This window comes from Chelmon rostratus, chromosome 11 (assembly GCF_017976325.1).
Source record: "Chelmon rostratus isolate fCheRos1 chromosome 11, fCheRos1.pri, whole genome shotgun sequence".
NCBI classification, from domain to species: Eukaryota; Metazoa; Chordata; class Actinopteri; order Chaetodontiformes; family Chaetodontidae; genus Chelmon; species Chelmon rostratus.
In genome coordinates this window covers 21,996,745-22,017,821 of record NC_055668.1, presented here as the reverse complement: position 1 = coordinate 22,017,821, position 21,077 = coordinate 21,996,745, and the positions used below count along the sequence as shown (strand labels likewise).

Genomic DNA, 21,077 nt, shown 5'->3' with positions numbered 1-21,077 from the left:
AAAAAAGGCTGAGGCATTTGCTCAAGACTGGCATCACTAATACACATGTGCTATATGTATGGGCGTGCATATAATTTTTTTTAGTGTGTGTGTGTGCATGTGTGTGTGTCTGACTAAGCCCTCTGCCTCTGCAACTCTGCATGACACACAGCTCGGTGTGGCTGCATGCCAACTGCTGCTTAGCTACGGAGACACACAGTCCTACAACAATAGATCTGGAGCTCAGTGAGACTGACTTTGCTGGCCAGGGTCAGGGATTGTAACAGCGTGCTGCTGACAGCAGGAACAGCAACCTCACACTTACAAAAGCCCTCGTAAAACTTAACTGCAAGGAGGCACGGATGACACCTGCCATTCCCACTGGTTTCCAACAGAGCACAACACATGACAAACAAATGTCCAGCACATGCACACAGGCAGAAGCAAACGTACACACATACAGTTTGTGTTCATGTTAACAGCGAAGCTGGAGAACAGCCGTGCGTCTCCTTTTGAATGCATCGCCAGCTGAGCCGCAGCGCAACATGTCAAATTATCCTGCTAAAAGGCAACGCATAGGAAGACAGATCCTGCATCAATCGACCATGTCCCACCCAGAGTTTACAAAGTTCACTGCAGGATTTGAGTGCTGCACAATGCTTTCATGTGGAGTTGAAATCAGGGGAATGTAATGTCAAGGTGGTATTGATAGTCAAAGGGTGGTGCACTTTCAGGATCACAAGGCACGGCTCTATGGAAACAAACAACTTAACCGCAGGCAGGGTTTCTCAGCTGACAGGTCAGGAACCAGAAATGGGTCAGAAGATATGCTAAAAGGGTCACGGACAAAGAGGAACTCAAACAGGAACAGTATGCTGTGAACTAATCTGCTCAGTCTAATGCGTGACCAAAGTAAAATTTAAGTCCTGATACATAACCAGCCAAGAACTGCTGGCACTAAGGCCTCAAGGCTTAAGATACTGGCTCAAATGACAGCATGTCCCATACCTGACACCTACATAACAGCCTGCTAGTATTTGCTGATAGGATATATGATACTTAAACATTAAACATTATTACATTACATTACATTACATTATTATTATTAAAGTCTTCGCAGTTTTTGTACCTGATTTACTGCAATTAAAATTCTCAATTTCCAACAGAAATGGAGCTTCAATGGCAAACATTTAAATTGTTCAGAACTAAAAAAAAGCAAGTAAACTCCCATAAAAGGTACAGTAAGTACAAAAAGAGGTAAGTATTTTATTACTAGGGCTGCAAATTATTATTTTCAATGATTAATTGAGAAAATACTTTATCATTTATTATCCAAGGATTTTCTCAATTAATCATGTTTTAATGTTTAATGAAAAAATCCCCACAATCCACAATTCTTGTTATGTCCAGCCACCAGTCTCACCCAAAGATATCCAATTTATTATTATACATGACAAAGAACACCAGATACCAGATTTGAGAAGCTAAGAATATTTGGCATTTTTGCTCGAAAAAGTACTGAAACAAGTGATGATTTACCAATACAGTTTCCAATTAATGTGCTGTCGACTAATTGGTAAATCAACTGACTGTTTCAGCTTTAGCAATTAGCCTTGAAACCATATTTAAACTGGACAAAAAAGAAATGTATTGGCAGTGAGCTTTTCATATAAACTGGGTTGTCAAAGACGAACCTGCTTTACTGGAAACAGATGTAAAATAGGATATAAAACACGAGCAGGTAAAACAAAAATGTTGAATCAAAAATTTGAGCAAGCAGGGTCAAACTGTGTCGACCTTAGGCACCAGGTCAGGGTCCGTCTGATTAGACAGAAAAGAAAACCAGGACCTCCTACAGACGGTAACATCTTCATTACTGGGTGGTGGTAATGATATCCTCCTGGTGAAGTGGGTCATCAGATCAATAAATAATAACAGATGCCTGGACTCAGAGAGGATGACATGTTCTGGCTTTCTGAACACGTGGAGATATTCAGTACAGTGTGATGCACACCTGGTAAATAATCATTCTAAAATAGGGTTACAGTTTGATTTGACCTCATTTAATAACATCCTTTTCTTCGTCTGTATTCTGGTGTTATGATTTTAACCAATTACTTGCTGAAAACAAATCCATCCTGCTTGGGTTTTCTCATATTCCTTTCCCTGAAATGGATGACTTGTGATACTCACAAGTCTGCGAATTGGCCTGCTGTCTCCAGACCGTGTTTAGAAACCTTCACCTTTCCTGTTTTGTTAGGATATTCTGCCTGCTGGGTTAAAACTAGGCACCAGGCTGAAAGTGGATGACAGTTGGTGTGTTAGGTGTGGATGTGTCGAAGAGAGGAAAAAAAAAAAAATGAGCTCATCTCCTTACTTGTGGCTGCTGTGATCTTTGCCAAAGCCCATCATCAAGAAGGTCATCAGATACCTAATCATCCCAGTATTACTGGCTCTCACCACATCCTCAAACACTCTGAGGCTTTTAGGAGTTTCGCACCTTTCATGTTCCCTATGAGTGCGCTGCAAAGAGAGGCTTTGAGCTCCCCAGCTGTTCTACGCTGAGCAGCAGACACACGTTTGCTTCAAAAGCTTACAGCAACAAATTTCCAAAAACAGAAACTCTCTCTGCCTTTCCCTCCTCTTCAGTCTTTTCATCTTTGCATCCCTCGTGACAAACAGCTCCGTCGCTTTATTGCAGATAGATGGTAGATGAGACGAGGGAGGATTTCACTTTTTGGCGTTACGTATATGCGCAACAATACATTTATATTTCACAACTGTAGCATGGATGTCGTTTTCCTGTCTCATGCCCACAGCTCTCTTTACAGGGAGGGGATCGGTTTTATGCAACAGCCCCAGTTAGATAAAGTTGCACAAGTGCCAAAGACAAGTCTGCAACCAAAGAGACAAAACATTTTCAAAGAACACTAACGTCTGCTGTCAATAAAAACTGGGCAGAGGAGGACTTAAAATGGATTACTGACATTCAACTGGCACAGCAGGATACCACCTGTGAGATAATCTACAACAGAGGTTTTCAAACTGTAAGGCGTGCCTCCTCGGGGGTGTGTGGGAGAGTTGAAGTGGCGGCACGGAGGACAAAGGTGTAGCGTGAGGGCGAAAGGGACACGTGCATGCTGAGAAGTCAGTTGTTGTAGTTGGGCACACTCAAAAACATGATCAACAGCTGCTGCAGCAGCAGCAGCTTATGGAGGCAATGAAAGAGCTTAAAACCGTTTCACAGCCGATTGCTGCAATTTGAGTCACACTTTAACTCAGTCAAATCTGAACATGCAGACATGATACACACATGTCTGGTCCATCGCCAATCATCATCTATGAATCCACATAATAGTCAAAGAAAAAAGCCAGCCCTTATAATTCCAGGAGAATCATCATGTTTTTTAATGCTCGTCTGTATCACAGTCATCCAGTGACAGTCGACTGTACATCAATGGGCACATTCATTGCAAACAGGAACAGCTAATGGCTAATTTAGCATACTTTAAATGATTAGCCCGGAAAGCTCGGGTTCATGTCTTTTTAAAAGCAAATGTCTTCTTCACTGAAGTGTGCTTGGAAAAGACTGACGTGAAAAATCTCCTTTAGTTACAGTTCATGTCCATTGTACAACTCATTTTCATTTCGATTACTAAACCAACAGAAAATTAATCTACAACATGAGTTGTTTTTCAAGCTAAAATGCCAAAAAATCACTGATCTCCGCTTAAAAAAATGTAAGATTTTGCTGATTTTCTCTGTTTAATATTATTGTATGTTTGGATTTTTGACTGTTGGATGGGCAAAATGTCCAAAAGCTATTGCTTCATTTTCCATTATTTACTGATAATCATTTAAAAATATGTAATGATTACTGAACAAGATAATCAGCAGCTCAATCATGACAATTGTTCGTTGCTGTCTTAATTCATTGAGTAGAAGGGTAGCCTTTGACTGTAAGAAACATTATATTCTACTTCAAGAGACAGTGGGTGTTGGCCTACTTATCAGTAGAATTATAGATGCTTTAATGGCAAAGGTAGTGGTTTATGGTAATGCCAGCGAGAGCTATGCTCCCACCTACTTCCTATGTCACTGAGGTCAGGTTTCTATTTCTGTTTCAGGTGCTAAAACACAGCGTGATTTCACTAAGAAGGGCTACATTACTTTACATTGAAGAGGGCAAAACAAAAGGGATTTCCCCATACAAAACAAAGCCACTGCAAAACAGCTGCCCACATTCAAAGAAACAACTACACAACATCACAGGTTTGCTCAAGAATCAAGCTGCATACACACAGTTCGCACTAATCGAGTCAAAGCATGATATTTTCCTCAGCTCTGTCAAGAGCCTCCCAAGTTCCATGAGGATTTCATTTAGTTTATTTTTATCCCCCTCGTCTGTTAATCTCACTCTTATTTTGTGTATCGACTGTTTTGCAGTTGTGTCGTATCTCTTCTTGTCTGCAGATGTGTGTTGTATTTTTGTAAATCCGCTGAAATTTGTTTTTCTTTTAACTGCACCAGTACTCTTCAACTGTGATTTATAGACAGACAGGAGACATATTTTAATATCACATGCAGCCTTGCTCTTGTAAAACTGAAACCTGCATCCTCACAGAACCCAGCAAGATACCAACTTCAGAAAAGTAAGGGGCTGATGGTAAAGAGCTTAAATGTGAAGTTCAGAGTAAACAAGAAATGTAGGAGCGAGCACGCTCAGCTAATCTATGTCAAAAACTTGTCAAATTCACAGTCCAAGAGGAACTCCAACCCACTTAAACCGTGTCCTGTTTGGAAAGCAGTCAAAGTCTTTCAGCTCAGTGGAAAAGAAAAGGCATGTCCGTGTGCTGAAACCCGTGGCCTCCAGGAAAAGAGGTGACTGCTGCTACAGTCAAACCCCAATGAGATGTGATGTGAGGTCTCTTGGGAGGCATAGCGGAAAACTGAAGTGTATTTCTGTCAAAGTACAACAGCATATTTCAGTTACAGCAACATTCAATCCAAAGAAACACAAATGTTTATATTCAACCTTAACCAGCGACAGTGTGCATTACAACCATCATTTGACGCATTATTAGCAGAAAAGTGTCTTGTTACAACACAATAAGTTGGTATGTCCTAATAATGAGAAAAATATTACACAACATGAAAATATTACACTGTTTTAATGAGAAAATCATATGCAGTGGCAGCAACGGTCGATTAGGAGAGCATTGCAGTGTATAATTAACTTTTTGTTGAACTCCACCTTCTAAGACCTTTAATCAGTGAGGGGCGAGGGTACAGCCCTCTGCGAGCTGCTTATTTTAACATCATAAAAAGGCTCCTGAACTACAAAACAACCTCAGCTAGAAGCTCATCTTACACAACAAAAGAAAAAATAAACTTGCAGCTTGATATCAACAGTCTGACTCTGAGAGGACCTTCATGCGAGGGGGACAGAACCACATCGATGTCTCAAACCAGAACCTGGAAACACCAGCCGCTTGGTGGGAGAGTCAACTACCCGTTTAGACCACGTTCCTCAGCTCGAAATGGTAAAATGATGCCAGATCTCTCATTCAGGAAAGAGTAACCCAGCTACTCAACCAGAGTGAATGTGAATGTGCCAGCTTTTAATGAGTGGATGGGACTAATTGTCTGTAAATCTTCACCTCTGAGTACAGCTGACATGGTGTTAGACTAAGTGAGAACTCTAAATTAATGGTTATCTCTGCAGAAAACACATTTGGGCATATTGGGCCGTGTGAATGTGTTCTGACAGACTTAATAATGCCAACCAAGACAGCAGGTGGTTGACTGGTGAGACAGCATCCCCCATAACTACATGCAAGGTTAGTAGATGCAGATGGCAGGCTTGAAAAAAGAAAAATTGCAGAATAAAAAGTCTTACGGATCAGTCATCTGTTTATGGGCCTGACAGAAGAAAAGAGCACGAGATGAAAGGCTTCCTACAGCTTCTTGGAACATCTTTTATTGTTTTTCCAAACGGTGACTAAACCGGAGCATTATGCAGCACATCACGCTGGAGGTTTTACGGTTGTAGGAAAAGGGAGGACTGCCGGGTCTGACCATAAACCTCATCCTTGTAAGCCGTGCTTGTCTAAGAAACTGTTCAGTCTTAATAACGTTCAATAACAGGTCAAAGCGTGTGTTAACCCCACAAATTATGGCTGAGTATTTTTCAGCTTTCCGTTTGAGTGTGGGCGGCTGTATGTGCGTACATCACGGGGGATTTAGTTTGTAATGCAAGTGAAATGCACTTGTGTGGGCGTGAGCTCGTTTTCAGAGGCCCTGGGTCTGGTCTCCAGTGTGTAGAGTTGCATGGTCGGGTTAGTGGTGAGAGGTATTGGTTTGCACACTGTGAAGATTGGGTGCTCGATGACTTGGAAACTGATCTGTGGGGTGGAGGGGGAGGCCGCAAACCCGACGCCAGTTTCTCTTTTCTACGCTATCTTCCACTCTGTCTCTTAGCCTTGATCGGCTTTTCCGATCGATGAACATGAACAGATGGCATCAGCATTGCAGAACATGAGAAGAAAGAGGATGGAAGGACGGGAAGCATGGCATCCCAGTAATTTTTGCAAAATGTATTAAGTATGTAAGAATATGTGCATTTGTTCGTCTTAGCTCAGGCTTGTTGCATTGACAGGTTTCTTAATTATTACATCACTACTTTGATATTTGAATCCGTACTTTTGATTCTTGATTTGAGAATGTGGCACAATATTTTGCTTGCAGAGAACTTGCAGATTGCCTCCATCTGAGCATCGCTGTAAGTCTTTTATTATGTGAACGGTCATCTCAATGATAAGATCAGTTTTATGTTTGAATACAGACATGATTGTCATCTCCATACTGCTGTTCACACAGAACCAGAATCCCTCACAAAGTGTACAGCAGGAAGCCACACAGATAAAGGGGATAAGTAATGATGATCATCCTCATGATGATTGGGAACTACATTTTCCAGAGCTCTGCTGGTTACCTGCCAAACTAACTTAATGACAACACAGACAAAATCTCAAATCAGCCAGTGTTTTGTATATTGCTAGTGTTTTTGATTCACTCCTTTTCAGAGGTGTGAATTGAATTTCAGAAATACTGCAGGGCTCCAATATGTTTTCCATGTATCCCTTATTGTTTTCACTGAATGTAAAGAGTCCATGTGTTTGATTGGCTGTGTGCTGCCATGTGACAGTAAGTGGCTCATGATCTCTCCATATCTCCGCGGCTGGCGACTGCTCTTCCTGACTCCAGTGGGACGTGATCAGACTCATTTCCCTTCACACACCAGATCACGCAACAAAAAAAAAAAAAAAACTCCAATAAACTGTCTCAAAATAAACCCACAATGTGTGCTGGCACATATAAACCATTTCCATCCAGGGGAACTATAAAACCGAGAGTGGACCTTACGACAGGGATGAAACGTTATAGAAAATTAATGTAGCGTGAATTACATCTGCTGCAGCTCACCTGGGTGTACGCAGACAGATAAGACTGCATTAAGTGTGAGTGTGAATTCCTGACTGAGTCACCGAGCGCATGCTTAGTAAAAAGAACTATAATAATATAATGTGTGTGAGTGTATGCATGGTTGAGAGATATCTTCATTTTGAGATTTTACTGATTGCTCTGAAGTAGAACACACACTAGACCAGGAGCACAGGGACATTTCCTGTCCAGCCACAGACATGCTTGGAGCTGCTCTTCTCCAAACAGACAGTCAGCGTGTCGATGCACATACATGAATCCCAATTCCCTTCCCACTCACAGAGAGGCGCACACTGCTTATGATCAGCAGTCCCTGGAGGTGTGCTCCAGTGTGTCTGTGTGTGTGTGTGGTCCGATATTTACAGCAAGATGGACGGAAACATGCTGTGCGCCAGAATCACATGAGCCCCGTTACACACTGCTTGAGAGGAGGGAATAAATAATGATGGGCACACTCAACAGATGGACAGCTACATCCAGGTTAGAGGACACTGGGGGCAAAAGGTGGTAGTTCAGTTTTAACTTGTCCTAATCAACCTGCTGTGAGATGACCCCTCGAAATGCTGGCCGGCAGGTAGAAAAACCTCACAATGCTCTATACAAAGAAGAGCAAAGCAGGAGTTGTGGTCCGGTCTATATGACACAGAATTTACCTAAAAACTGTGCTGAACCAGTATAATCAAACTCACAATGACATCCAAAACAGATTTCAGAATAGAGCCGTGAGCAATGATTATTTTCTCGATCGATCAATTAATCCTGTGGTCTACAAATTGCCAGCAAACAGCAATAAGCAGCCATCACGTTCCCTGAGTCCATCTTAAAATGTCAAAGATACTCAGTTTTCTATGACAAAAGAGTTAATAAAACCAGAAAATATTCTCATTTGATCTTACATAATGATTTTATTAATCTAGAGCTGCAATTTGAATTAATCAATTAGCTGACAGCTCTAACACTAGAGCTGCAACTACAGTTTGTTTCCATTATGTTGATTGTTAGTGATTAATAAATAAATTGTAAAATTACCAGAATTTTGTAGGTATTGTCTTTCTCTGTCTGACCAACAGCAGAAGATATTCAGTTTACAGTTACTTAAAAAGAAGAAAAACAGCAAATCATTATATTGTAGCAGATGGAACCAGACAGTGTTTGGTACTATTGCTTAAAAAAAGGACTGAAACAATTAATAAATTCTCAATACAGCTTCAGATTTATTTTGTCTCGACTGACTAATCGATTAATCAGCGAATTGTTTCAGCTCCAGAATAACAAGCTCAAACTCAGGCAGGACTTCTGCAGAAAGAAAAGCTCCTAGTAAACTAATCCATAGAGAACAATTCAAAGCTTGTAAGTCTAGTCATCCTGTTTACTCCCCGCCGCACCTTATGGCCACCTAATCACTAGGATGATTTGACAACCACCAAATGCATACATCTGCCTTCACTGGGTGTGATTCTGGTTTGTTTGTCTGAATCATGAAAGCTGAGCATCTCTCTAATTCACTCTGGATGACGGAGTTTGCCAAATGCCATAATTGTAAACGTGAATAAACAGTAGACTTACTGAGTGATGAACAACCTGCTTACTCAGGATGGTGCACATATGGTCTCTAACATGTCGAATAAAAAATTAATTAGTTTCAGCCCATCTGTCTTTTTTTTATCACCCTTTTTACAGAAACGTATTACAAGACATCCACACTCTGCGGTGTCTGGGCTCTCTGGAGTAACCATAAGCCCACACCAGAGAGCTTATAAACTGGTACACAGAGCAGACCACTTCCCCATGTGCTGCTACCATTACAGTGAGCCTACGCAGACATTGAAGTGGGCAATGCGAAGCCATGCTGAGCTACTTTTGTAGCTGTGACTATGACGGAACAGAGGAGTAGTCCGTAACAAGGCAGATTAGAATAATCCACATGGGCCTGATGCCAAGTACTTGACCTGAGGAAGCGTTGCCACAACAATACTCACACTCATCAGCTATAAACAGCAAGGCATGAAATATGTGGTGCGGGTCAGGAAAAGGACTTGAACATTAGAAACAAGGTGAGGAATGTAAACCCGAGCTGTGTTGTTGAAAGCAGATGTGAACACAGCGAAAGATGGCATCAAACGCCATTCGGCCTCATACTTAACAAAACCAACATATGAGGACACATGCTGAAAAGTCCTGTAAACGTTTCCTGGGCTGCTGGAAAGCCAACACACATCACACCTCTCTGACCAATTTCAACCGTGAACATCACACGTCAACCGAGGCACCAATCCCCCTAAGAAAAATACACACTGTTAACTTCAAAAGTATGCTAAGTGCAGGCGGGACTGGGTTTTTCCTGGTGCATGACAGCACCATTCGCACCTCCGCCATCCACTCCTAAAAAAGCAGCCGGACCCTTTGGCGCCAAACTCCTGCTGAGAATTAAATGAACTCATCAAAACAAACTACCGGTTGCTCTGGAAGCTCCAAGAGACTGGCATCGCCAAAGAATCCAGGATGGGGGACCACTCCCGCCAAAGCAGGGTACTCAGTTTGAGTCAGAGGCCCTGGGTGGCTGGACTTGTGTCTGGGGTCAGTCTGTTTGGCAGCTCAGGGAAACAAAACACATGTCAGGTACGTATTTCACTGAGAAAAGAGGTGAATCTGACTGACGATAAATGTGTCACATCAACCCCAAATTTCCTTGTTCCCACTGCTCTCTAGACTGTCTGATAAAAGCAGGTTAGGAAAAGTATCAAAAACAGTGGTGGTTCCTGTTTTTGTTTTTGTTTTCCTGTGAAAACTCTTTGCATTATGCATGTGGACTACCAAAGATCTAGCTTTGGCTGCCTTAAATTAAAGAGAAATAGAATACGCCTACATTTTCAGAGGAGTGGTGAAAACAGTAAACCTTAATTTGTTTGAGGAGTGAAATAAATGCATTTAACACGGGGGCCTCTGATCAATAGACTAACACTCACATTATTACTCAGACATTCCCAGAAAACACATATGATGCTATAACTGACATCAAAGACTTTCAGTGAAGCTAAGGTGAAGTCCACTGTTGGTTAAAATACTGGATAAATGTAAAATGTTACTGTTCCCTGTGTTTTATTAGGGCTGAAACTATTAGTGAACAACTAATATTCCCATTTCATGGATTAATCATTTGGTCTGTAAAGTGTCAGAAAATAGTAAAAAATAATTCAAATTTTTGTTGTTTTTTTACCAGTGGTCCAAAACCTTAAAATCTTCAACTTACTAACATGCAGAAAACCAGCAAATATTCACATTTTCAAAGTCACAACCAGTAAATTCTTGGTATTTTTGCTTAAAAATATCCGTAAATTATTCATTTGGCTTAAAAATAGCTGTCTTTCAAGTTTCTCTTGCTCAAGTAACTGCTCGACTCTCAGCCCTCCCAGTTTTTTTGGTAGTTTTGTTGGTTAAATTTAGCTTCATGCCTACAAACAAACAGTGACGGGAACAGAATGACTTACTGATCTCCAAACAGTAAAACTAATAGGACCGTGAATAAAAGTGTGGCAGTGTGGCATGGTGAGCTGCCAGGCGAGTAACCGTTCCTTTCATTTCCGTTTGATCATTCATGTGTACATAAAACTGGAAAAGCCTAAAAGTCACTGTGACTGTTTGTTTCTGCGGTGCTTTCTCTATTTTGTAACTAATGGTTGTTTTTTTTCCAGTTTCCAGGTTTGCTGCCTGTGCTCAGTCAGAGCAGCATACTGGTTTTCCTGTAAACGGCACTGGGAGGAGGCTAACCGACGACAGACGGTGGGGGAAGAAACAGGAGGGCCAGTGTTCGAATTACAGTCTCATCAATGATTCAGTGGGAAGAACACAGACCAGCGTTTGCACACAGACAACAAACAGGCCTGTTGGTGGATGTGCAACAAGGCACAAGCCCATGTGAAGTCTTTCACACATACAACATGCAGACATGGAAGCATGTGTGGCACGCGCGGTCATAAACTGTTGCATGTGGGGGTGCACATACGAACCTAGACATGTGAGCAGGACATACTGTATACAGAGTGGACATCTCAACTAGGGATGTACACAATTTGTCTTCTAGGCTAATTAAACACTGCTACGCTCGCTAGTCAGCCCCAGGAATACTAGTCAGTGAAACTAACTATAATATTAATGTACACATTTAAATTAGAGGATAACGTGTACGTAGTGCACAGCAGGGTTTCCCTTGAATTTATTTTCTGTTTTTGTTTTGACTGAGAAAATCTTCGAGGTCCAACATATTCAAATCTCTCTGGTCACAGTGTCCGGTGATGTCTGCCATCTCTCGCTTCCTCCTCTCCTGATTTGGCGAATTAAGGGTCTATTTTCACCAACCGCAGTTTGTGGGGATTGTTGGAACAGCGGAAAGATGAACCAAGAAGGTTTAGGTGGGTTTTAATTTGTTTCTGAAGAGTTTGAATAAAGCATGTTTTACAACCCAAATTCACTGTTTCTGTAAATGGAGTCTGGTGGCTTTGGCGAGAGCGATATAGCGCGTGTTTCTGCTTAAACAAAAAGGATCTTACTCTTTAACAAAAAGATCTATCTCTATAGAGATCCTTTGCACAATGTTGTCAGACATTTACAATAACAATCTGAGCTTGTCAGTGGCAAAAACAAACACATTTAGTGGATGTGCATTGACGGTATGCAAATGGCTGTAGGGATTACAGCTTGTTTCAAGACTGCCGCTGTAGCGGTCTTGCTCAAAACTGGACCAATTTCAAAAATCTGTGTCCTCATTAGTCACTTATACACAAAAACATGGGAAAGTAGAGTCCATAAACACAAGTAATATTTGACTGGAATTTCTCCCATTTGTCCGGTAAACTGAAATCTCCCAGGACATTTTTGGTGAAAACCCCAATGCACAGCGCAAAGTGCCACACATTTCAGATTAATGGCTTCCAATGGCTCTTGTTCACAATGCTCAACCTCACGGATTCAATTTTGGTAAATTGACTGTTTTCTGATTGTTTTCTTACTTTTAGAGTAATCGACTAAGTTTAAACTTCCATTTAAATGTCAGGGGAAATTAGTCACTCGGAACATCCCTTATCAAAACACATATGGGTGTGTGCTCATTTGAACATGCAATTAAACACACACACACACACACACGCACACACACACACACACACACACACACACACACACACACACACACACACACACACACACACACTGCTTCTACAGCCAAGTGCCATTTCCTGATTGTACACAGCACACAATGTGACCTTCCTAGAAGCATGGTACAGCAGAACAGAGGGTGCAGGGATCAGTGTGTGTGTGGCTTTATGTGTGTGTGTTTGTGTGTGTGTGTGTGTGTGTGTGTGTGTGTGTGTGTGTGTGTGTGTATGTGTGTGTCAGACTGATTCATTCATCTGGATTCAGTGCAGTGGGGAAAATTACAGAACCTATTTAAACAACTGTTCACTTCCATACATAATTATGAAAATTTCAAACAGGTTTCAGCTTTGTATAGTCTATATAACTAACAAAAGTGCTCACTGAAACCTCATTACTGCAAAATGTCACTGAGGTCAACATATGTCATCTCTGATTTCTCTTTGTAGCATTGACAGCTATGTCATCTTTAGACTTAACAACAGCTTGATTTTTGTCACCTGTAAAAACCCCCTTGTAAGGAGGGTGTTTTTGTGGTTAGCCTGACCGCTAAAATGTGACGTAGACTGGCAGGTTTGTTGTGGGAAGTGAGTCTCTTCTGGTGTCAGCACGTTGCCACTTTCACAGAAAAATGCATGCTACAAGAGCTAGTCAAGGTAATTTAGTCAGCCATAACATAGCCAGATTAGCACAATGATAACTGAAGGGCCGTGTATTGAGTTCGCTGGCCCAGAGGAGAAATAAAAAGTCCCAGTTCATGCAATGTTAGTACGGCGTCCTCCTGCATTCTTCACAGCAGTGTTGTGTGAAACGCTGCTTACTACAGATAAATGTTACCGGTGGAAACACTGAGGTAGCTGCGACATAACTATAACAACAGTGGCCAGCAGGGGTCAATCAAAGAAGTGCATACATCCCCGACTCTGTCAGTTAAAAGTGCAGCTGGATGCTACCAGAAAGCTTCTCTATGTCGTCTTTGAGGTGTTTTTTTTCTTCGGACAGATGCAGACGAGGGTCGATCGGAAAAAAATACCGACATCCTGCTTTTGGTTTCCATAATCAAAACTGAAAGCTCATTATAATCGATCTTTGATTTAGGATCGAAATGGCTGTACGCTATATCGCATTAGTGTACACACTGTGGGGGGAGGGGGTACACACATTGAGGTGAAATACTGAGGCGGTGATGCTTCCTCACAGCAGATATTCTCTCTGAACCGCTCTGCTTCCTGTCACTTCAGCCAGTTTATGTTCGTTTGACAAATGAATAATGACACCTGTTGCTGTGTGTTAAAAAAAGATCACACCCACTGTTTAGTCTAAGCTGTGTCTAAAACTATGTCAAAATAAAAGCTCTTTATAATCCAGAGAATGAGTACAATCTATGACTAATTCCATCTTTTTGATCAATCATTTTACCTTTCAGAAGGTTGTTTTCCTTTCAGCTACACAGCTATCACTTTCTTTGCAATACAATGGAGGTTACAGAACTGCCTTTATTGGTATTACTACAGTTTACATGGGCAAAATACTGTGACAGTATAGTGAGAAAGTTAAATTCCACTGCTTGCTATTTTTCAGGTCTGGGGTAGAATGCTGAGGACAGATGTAACCTCCAGCAATTCATAGTGTTGAATGCTACAGTGTCATCAGGTTCACAGCAATGAGCACAGCATGTTTACAGGCGACTGTAAACATGGAGCAGGATACTTTTTTAGTTTGCATACTTATCATTATAATGATTTGTGGAATTTGGCAAAGCTGAAATATTTAGGTTAGATCACAAGGAGGCCAGCTGTAGTTTATAGCAGTCGGGATGGTATATAAAAGCCATGATTACAGCATGTAGAAAGCATCAGGGGAAAAAAGCTTTCTATAGCTGTGTGCTTGAGGCTGATTCGTGTTTCCATTCAACATCCGTTCCTGGTTGGGTTGTTGCAGCGTTGGTGAGGGTTGCATTTCTCCAGGGATTGAGGAGGGAAAGGTCTATGTAGGTCTAATTGTGCTGCACCTGGTCATAGTTTGTTATCATTAGCCTCATGTCCACCCAAATGAGACAAGCTGGTGTTTAGTGCGGCTAGCATTGAGACTTCAGTGGGGTTAGTTTGGGTTTTGGCATGGTTTCCACCACAGAGTTCTGGCTCTATCTCCTGGACTTTTTAAAATAAAACAGACTTAAGATTTCTGGAAGTAAGTGAGACTTAAAGTTTATCTCTGGTCTAAACAACAGTTTCACGTGTTATATAATAAAGCACATTCAAGAATGACCAGTCCTACTTGTGTTTCACATCTCAGCAACTGTCTGCTGTTGCTGTGTTGAGCACGAGGACCCTCAGACGTTGATTATTTAATGGATTTTCAGAAACTACTGCCCAGTCTTTTAGTCTCAGCACTGCTCCCTGGGGAAGCCACGGCCTCAACAAGTTACATAATCATAACCGTTTTTGTGTGTGTGTGTGTGTGTGTGTGTGTGTGTGTGTGTGTGTGTGTGTGTGTGTGTGTGAGGATGTACACATGAGCTCATTTGAGACAGGAATGTTGGACAGTGAAGCAGGAAATGGCAATCATGCACGATGAGAGGGGAGTTGATAATTACAGGTCTGTGTGTACATATGAAAATGTGTCTGCAAGTGTGCGTGTGGAAAAGAGAAGGTGCCACATTATGTCAGCATTTTCGGCTGCAGTCGCCTGCTCGAACTACACAGCAAGGAAACCACAGAGACGGTATCTCGAGAATCGCACACATTTACACACCCTCGCAAAGCTTTCTTTCAAGTTTTATGTCTAACCTCAACAGGATCCTGATGATATAAAGGGAAATTACTCTGCCCACAGGAACAGGCTGACGTTAGAGTCAGGACAGAGGTGCTGAACACACCCACCATCTACCACTTGATAGCTTTGGTCAACATATGGGATGGGATGTTTCAGCACTCCAGCAGCCACTTTGGTACATAGCTAATAATTGTCAGGAGGTCTTGGTCTACTTTAAACCTAGCTAGGTGGTAAAACTGGAAATTAATAATTTTATAAAAACAAATTTTCCAAAAAAAATCAATGCATAGTTCTTAATTTCTCTCCCTGACATGTTTCAGCCCTTCTTGTGTTAGCACATCCCTGACATTAACAGACATTTTTTCCCTGACGTCCACCAACATTTACAAATAAGGATCCTATTCATAAATTCAGCTGGCCTACCGTTACAGTAATAAAGCAGCCAAATGGAACTGTGAACTCACTGTGTTTCAGTTCTCCCCCTACCTTACTTTTCTGACTTGGGTGTTGGGCTCGGTCTTACTGTAAGTGACTGAGGAGCAAAGGGAGGAAACGTACAAATACAAACAAAGTGTGAAAGATAAACAAGAGAGGCAGTGAGAGAAATCAGAAATTTCCTCTTCATTTTTATGGAACAAAACAGGAGTCCATATTTGCCCCTATGCTCAAACATACTACTAAAATAGCACCTTAAATAAATAAAAAATAGTCCCCCCAGAAGAGCGAGATAGACAGATGGTGTGACGAAGAAGAGAGGCACTCACAGAAAGACAAAGGACTGCACACCATTGTACACTCTGCATTTAGCTAATGTGCAGGTGTACTTTCTCTGCCCATGTGCCCTCGATCATCCTCTTTCACTTATGCATTCCTTACATGTGTTAATGCCATTACACTGAAGATTTAAATAATTTATAGCGTTTACGATAAACGGATTTCTCCACGACCTTAGTTTACATAATTCATATGATGATGTGGGTGTGGAGTGACCTATAGGAAGCATTTTACTGTTACCAGAAAATAAGAAGGGAAATGGAAGGACTTGCTTGGTGATGGTTTTGTCTCTCTTACCTGCAGTATTATTAATCTGTTTCACTGGATCCACACAAAATGTAATGATGCTGCAGTTTTTGTTGCATCTCTTCAACTAAGAACACATTCCTGTTTCTTTGCCATTCATTCAATCTGCAGGTAACATGATCGACTAAATGATATGCTATTGGAAGGTTTCAAGCTCTTGCCTCTTAATTGCATTCACCATACAGATGAGCTAAGCTAACCTAACTAGCCATTATAGCTAACAGACAATAATCAACCCACTGCCAAAGTCTTCCAGGTGGGACTTACACTATTGAATTCGTGTTTTAGGCAGTGCAACAAGGTCAGTGCAGATGCGTAAGGACACGAGCAGGTATGAGATCACCTGGGGTAGAGCAAATGGGGGTAAGGAAGTCTCTGAACTAGAAAATGTTTTTAACTTGAGTAACAAAGAGGCATTTATCTCAAAACTTTAAGAATCCAATTTTATGAGCATGAGGAAAATGGAGAGCGAATGGAGGAATACAACGGAAGGACCTGGAGTTTCTGGTGAGATCAATCAGATTCTGAGCACACACACACGCACACACACACAGCCAGCCATTGGCTACTTTGCTAGCTAGCCACTGCTAACATCTGTACAGTTAGTACAGATGTTAGTTTAGGGAAAATAAACACAGCCTTTGACAAACAGTTGTAGGATCAAATTCATCTGAGTAAAGACAGACTGCCTTAATGTTGTTCCTGAACACACCTTAAAGTAAAGACTAGTATCTGCTTCATAGGACATACCAGGAGCCAATCACTTAGTATGAATGCCTTGTTTGCGAAGGTGTGGGAATCAGAATGAAAATGATTCTGACAAGAGAGAGAATATGAGAGAATTGTGCCGAAGAAAAACGCTGCCTCAAGCAACAGTATGGAAAAACGCTGGTAGCTTAATGTCCCCACCTCCTCTTTCCTTCCCTACCTTGCAGAAACAAGGCCATAAAAACGTGCCCACTGTCTGACCCACTTTCCATGACAGACGTAATCCCCCTCCACAAACTTCAGCCTGTTTACCAGCCCAGCAGAGAGTAAGCTGGACTGGGAGGAGAATGCCAAGCTCTTCACACACAGTAGGGGGAAAGCTGCTGCTTAGCTGTGCCGAAGATTACACCCGCGGACCCCCGCTGAGCTCAGTGGCCCTCCCGGGTGAAACTATACATCATGGGCACATGCACACAAAAACATTAATGCAAACAAAAGTCTCCTCTTGTGACCAATATGCTGTACACATCATTAAGATTTAAAAGGGCTCAAGCACACGCAGCCGTTTGGCATGCTGATGAGTTGCTGGTTCGATTCACAAACATACTCTCTCAACACCAAAGTGTTAACCACCAACAGCTGGTTGATTGTTACTTTCATCCATTTCCATTGAGTGAATATGCAATGAAAGTGTGTTTCCACACAGTTCACACTTCGCTATGTATACAGAGCAAAGCAGGTACGATACCAAGAATAAAATATTTGATTGTTTCCTTTAACTGTAACGTCTGTAGTTAGTCATCAGTTGTCTGAAATCAAATTCTACGCTCCAACAACCTGAGAGCTACACATGAATATTAGGGTTATTAAAGCCTGGGTTGAGGGGGGGTGGTGGTGTTGAGCGCTGCCACTGACTTTTGATCATATTAATAGAGTTTGGAAGGAACTCATGAGGACCTTCATATTATGCAATATGTATTGCAATTTGCAGCCACCGCATTGTGGATTTTGCATTTTCCAACCAGAAAATGGATTAAAATGGAATAATAGGTAAACCCTTCAAAAACAGAAATACTGAAAACAGCATTAATTAGACTGATAAGAAGTACTTTTGTACTTCTGTTACAGTATTGTAAATGGTCCAACCTTTAACTGAAATTTAAGATTTAAAAACCAGTGATGATATTGGGCTTTATTGACGCGGGACAGCAGTGATACGGCATCCAGCCCAGGCCGAGACGGGGAGGCCTCTCTGTGTCCCCACAGACCGGGTTACTAAGGATACGGGCTGCTCTGAGCCTCCATTAAGACATCAGAGCTCCCGTCTGACACCATCGGCTCCGGTTTCCTCCCTGAAATTGAGACTCTAAACTGTGCTGGAGACACACACACACGCGCGCACACACACACACACACACACACACACTCAATACAAATGTGCAAACACAAGCATGTACTGTACGTGCAACACTTACACTCTCCCCTGTTACATGGCAAACACTATGTCCCAAGCACTTCACACTAGAAGTTATCACCATTTATAGGACTGTGAGAATGTAGACTCTAAATAGTCGGCACAGAAATATAATAAAGATCCTTCCTCACAACAGGGCAGCACTGTTTTAGCAGGTATCAGCGCTGCAACTTGACCCTCGTATAGCTCTCTACAGCAGGTCCAGCTCACTGTTATAGATCTGATATGGATCCAAACCATTTCGGTGCAGCCCGCTACACTAGTTATGTTTGCAAGAAGTTGATGAATCTCAAACACAGATGGAGTTGCAGCAGTGCGTGTTTGCATTGTATGTTTGTCCTTTCAGAATGCACAACAAATAGTACAAAAACAGTAAAAGTTGTACTGTCTTTGTCTCATTCTCAACCAGCTGCTTTGCCAATGGAGAAGTTGCAGGACTTTAAAAGGCCAGAAGTAAGCAGATGCACATTTTCAGTGTTAAATGTAGCTTCCCTGGTAGCACTTATACCTAATACTCACTGTTGAGCTGGTTCATGGGTAAAGTCACTGAAGGAATCAAATGCACTGGCCCGTATTGCAAAAACTTCAGTTTCCTGATTAATCATCACATTAACAAGCAGACAATGCCCTGCAGCATCCTGGTGGAGCAGATGGAGTTAATGCATGTCTGTCTTTACTGTGACATTTCCAGCACGGGGAAAGGAAGTCAGCGAGATCCCTATCAGCAACTGAACTTAATCACATCAACGCTTACCAGCACAGAGTGAAAGAGACAGAGAGTGACAGAGAGCAAGGAGGGTGGGAGAGGAAAAGAAAGAGTGGGGGGAGGAAGGGGGTGAGAGGCAGCATGAGATGGGATCCAGAGAAAGAGAGGAGGGGAGGGAAGTCATTAACTGGCAATCAAGCTTTAGTAATGGCAAGAGTGTGTGCATTTGCTTAATTCCTTATCAGGCAATGTTCCCTTTCTCACTCTACCCCCCCCCCCCCCCCCCCCCCCAAACCCAGGCAGCCTGTGACAGGTCAGCATGCAGACTGGAAGTGATGTAAACTAATAGCTCCATCTCTGAAGCCTCCACACACACACACAGAAGCTTTATCTTCACAGAGCTTCTGATTACCACTGAGATACAGACGGAGTCAAAACAGGTGCATGAGTATATGTGTGTGTGCAGACAACTTGACAAAGATCAGTACTTTGCAGGTGCAGCACACACACACGCACACACACACACACACACAATAATAGCCCTGTGATGACTTACCTGCGAAGCGCATGGACTTGACTAAATGAGGTATCGTTAATAAATGATTAGTTCACGGTCACAGAGCCGTTGGCAGGACAAAGCAGGTGACGGTTAATAACAGGGAGCAGCTGAACAGGCTGGCTAGCACCGAATTAGCCCTCTAACGTTGCTGTTTAGCGGTTATTGCAGTATTATCGCTGTCAGGTGGCTTGTTTAAACGTGTACTCACTGCGATATAAATGATGAAGTCTTTGTATTGTCTTCGGTGTGGCTGACCGGACTGCTAGCTTCTCCACCAGCTGCTGACTGGCTGTCCCAACTTGCTGAGGCTAGCAAGCTAGCTAACGCTCCACCGGCATTAAAAAAAAAGGAGATTTCGTCTTAATTTCACCCCTCTAGGCTGGTTTACCAAAAAAGAAGTAAAACCGCACCACGTAAAAAAAAATAAGCCAGTGAGGGTTTGGGGTATTTCTTCTCCTTTTCCTGGAGTTGTGAGTTACAAACGCTCACCGTAAGACAAAATATCCACGGCGTCTTATTTTAAATGACAGGCTCTCCGCGGTGCGCTGTCCTTTGTTGTGAGCATCAGAACGTAAACACTGAGCCGATCTGGTTCTGCCCGTTCTCTGCCTCTGAGCGTACGCTGTAGGAGGGGACCCACGTCGCGCTTAGCATGATGGGAGTTGGAGTTTTACTCGCTGCCGGCCATCGGGCTCAAATACAGGTGTCTTTCACATGTCCCTAAATTGTTTGACAGCTATTTCGATAATCGTTTCTTTTTTTAAAGCTTTTTATTTCATAATTCCAGCTTCTCAAATGTGACGATTTGCTTCTTTTCCTTTAAATTGTTTTGATTATTTTTTATAATTAGTCTTGAAATTTGGAATGTGGTTGTGCAAAATAAAGCAATATGAAGGATCTGGGCAGTGGGTAATTGTGAATTTCTCATGACTCTCAAAATTTTTACAAACCAACAAATCAGTTGATCAATGGAGACAATAAACAGCAGATTATTCCATAATGGAAAAATCTTTAGTTGCAGTCCAATACAAAACTGCAACAGAAAAATCCTGCTTTTACATGAATGCATGAGTAATAGTAACGTAATGATATAGTATTTAATAACAGCCAAAAGGGACATTTCCCACATTAAATTATTTTCCTTT

At 41.9% G+C, this 21,077-nt stretch overlaps 1 protein-coding gene across 1 annotated transcript in view; it reads right to left on the bottom strand.

The window, feature by feature from the left end:
* The window catches only part of peli1b (pellino E3 ubiquitin protein ligase 1b), a 45,551-nt gene extending 25,036 nt beyond the window's left edge, over positions 1–20,515 (bottom strand). The window contains exon 1 of the mRNA XM_041947695.1: positions 20,141–20,515. The gene's annotated coding sequence lies outside the window, so the exon portion shown is untranslated. The remainder of the gene's footprint in view (positions 1–20,140) is intronic.
* Positions 20,516–21,077: the final 562 nt, after the last annotated feature.